Source organism: Haliotis cracherodii, unplaced genomic scaffold (genome assembly GCF_022045235.1).
Source record: "Haliotis cracherodii isolate W230 unplaced genomic scaffold, xgHalCrac1.p SCAF_12, whole genome shotgun sequence".
Lineage (NCBI taxonomy): Eukaryota > Metazoa > Mollusca > Gastropoda > Lepetellida > Haliotidae > Haliotis > Haliotis cracherodii.
In genome coordinates, this window is record NW_027266267.1 from 11,172,759 (window position 1) to 11,175,437 (window position 2,679).

The following is a 2,679-nucleotide window of genomic DNA, read 5'->3' on the forward strand; positions in this document are numbered from 1 at the left end:
TGTACTATCCAGATTAAAGAGGGCAACTGTACATGGTTGGATTTGTTTTGTAAGCAGTCTGCTACATGTACATACCTCCACGGTGATGTGTGAGTGACCGAAATGCAAGTGTATTTTCGGGGTCCTCATGGGTGATGATGACAAGATGAATAGTTATCATGCAATTACTCTGGTTTATGGTGCACAGGATTATTTTCTGCTAATGTTCTTCTCTTTAAGTGAAGAAAGGTCGTGACATTTCAAATGGACCTGGTTAGGTTTTCACGACTTCCAAGACACAAGCCTATAATACGTAGACAACCCTTATGAGTGAAATCGGCAGCCCTGCAGTTTACCGGGCGCAGCTGCAGAGCCAATTGGCTCTGTCAACAGGGCGTGGCTCTTGCTTTACTGATATCGCGTTGCTGTTCGGGGATGGTGTTGTCGTGGAATCCGAAGATTGCGATGTGTAACACGGGCACTAGGGAAAAACAAATCAATGACAAATGTACCTGTGTGTTATAGTAATGTGAATTCAAATCAACGGATGTGTGGTTAAAACTATTTGTCGTATGGGTGGTATGTTTAACATCCTTACTTTATTCTTACTTGTGGCAACTTACTCAAACTACATTATAAAAAAACATAGAAGCAAAATTATATTGGCAACAACCAGTATTTGAAAGATTTTACAGACTCAAAAGCTTCACTACTTGTGTCAAATTTACACGTATTTATCAATTAACATTGATATTAAGCGATACTTTCCTCATTTCTCTTTCTATTGCCATTGTTATGAATATACACTTAAGCTTGATATAATGTTCAATTAAATATCCCCACACACCAATGTCGCTGTTTCTCTTCCTGTTTCACTTGTTATGCATACAACTTCCGTTGAAGTTAACTTTCAATTGAATATTCAAACACACGGCATTTTCCTTCCATAACAAATTGTTATGTATATAAATTTCCTTTAAATGTAACACCCAATGTACTCTCCAAACACACGCCTTTTCCCTTGTTCCTCTACCTATTGTGATTGTTATGTATGAAGGAAGTAATGGAAAGAGAAACAAGGAGAGTGCCGTGTCCATTGGATATTCAAACACTCGGCACTTTCCTCGTTTCTCTTTCCATTACAAATTGTTACGAATAAAACATTGCTTTAAATATAACACCCAATTAACTTTTCGAACACTCGACATTTTTCTTCTTCCTCTAACTATTGTAATTATTATGCATAAACACTTTTGCTGTATGCTGACGGGGATTATTAAAAAATTGGAGCCCTTTAGTTAAACGTCGGTTGTTTGGGTGTTTGTTGTTTAACACCTCATTCAGCTATATGACGGGGATATATAAATAACCCAGTCTCGAGCAAACAATCCAGTGACTGACGTCAGGGCATCGATCTTCGTGATTGGGATACAATGACATGCACCAAACAAGTTAAGAACCTGGATACCCGATCCCGTTAGTGGCCTCTTGGGACAATCATAGGTTGCTGATCCATGAAGACCAATTTATTGTCTTTTAATTTGTTTTATTCAATACGTATAGGCCACAGGCTTTTGTGTACAGGATATAACAATACCGATAGGCTTTTGATAATACGTTTCTTTCAACATGAGCATTATAAATGTATTTAGCTAAATAAACTACAGTGTAAGAATTGCGCGATGGTAAAGGAGGTTGAATTTGTAATAGTTTGGATGGACTTGGTTTCAATATAAGTTTGTCTTAAGTTCAAACATGGGGCAGATACATATAAAGCTGTATTCCATTTCAACACAGTTTAAATTACATCACTTACATTTACATAGATTTCGTGGAATGTTTGCATTCTGGCCCGTGATTGGCTTCACCATGGTGATGCACTGAGGTCGGTTTATGAAGGACCACTTTCCTGATTGTAAGTCATTGATAAATTGCTCGTGCTTCAGTCGAATGTTCACTACGTTTGTGTTGAACATTATGTTATGTGTAGATCTAAACTCCCTGGAGGCCACATCGACATATATGTCTCTTCTCTCCAACCCTCACTTCGAAGTCGAATACAATTCAAAATACACTATGCACACTAATACACCCCACAGTTTTGAATTCATTGGGAAATTCCCTCTTCCGTGATATCATCGACTGTACTATAGGTGAAGCAAAATTACTGAAAGTGACCTATGAAAATTCGCTACATCGTAAATCTCTCCATTTTGTCACGGTGACATTACTAAGACATTATTTACTCTATGTTTAGAAATTAAAATTTTGGATATTATCTGGAAGAGCTGAATTTTAAAAAATAGCATACTAGTAATCATGAGTATCTGTTTTTTATCTAATCATAAATGATAATTTTGAAACATTGCCTGGAATCGTTTTGAATGTTTTGGAAAATACGCACACACAAACTCCGAAGTATGCACGCTTATGGGATAGTGTTTAAAAAATCATGTTTCAGGTGTCGATTATGTGACGCCTATTAGATCACGTATATTTCAAACTCAGCTGTGATACATGCATCCCTGGAATCCCCATAGACTTTAGAATCGAATGGCAAGTAGTCATTGTCACCAATACAAGTTATCAAGATGAAATGAAGCGAAATAATTTTGGCTTTAAAACGAACAATGTGCTCGCAAAACTGTACTTGTTGAAATGTTAACAAAGCAAAATTCAGATATTTACACACGTTTAAGA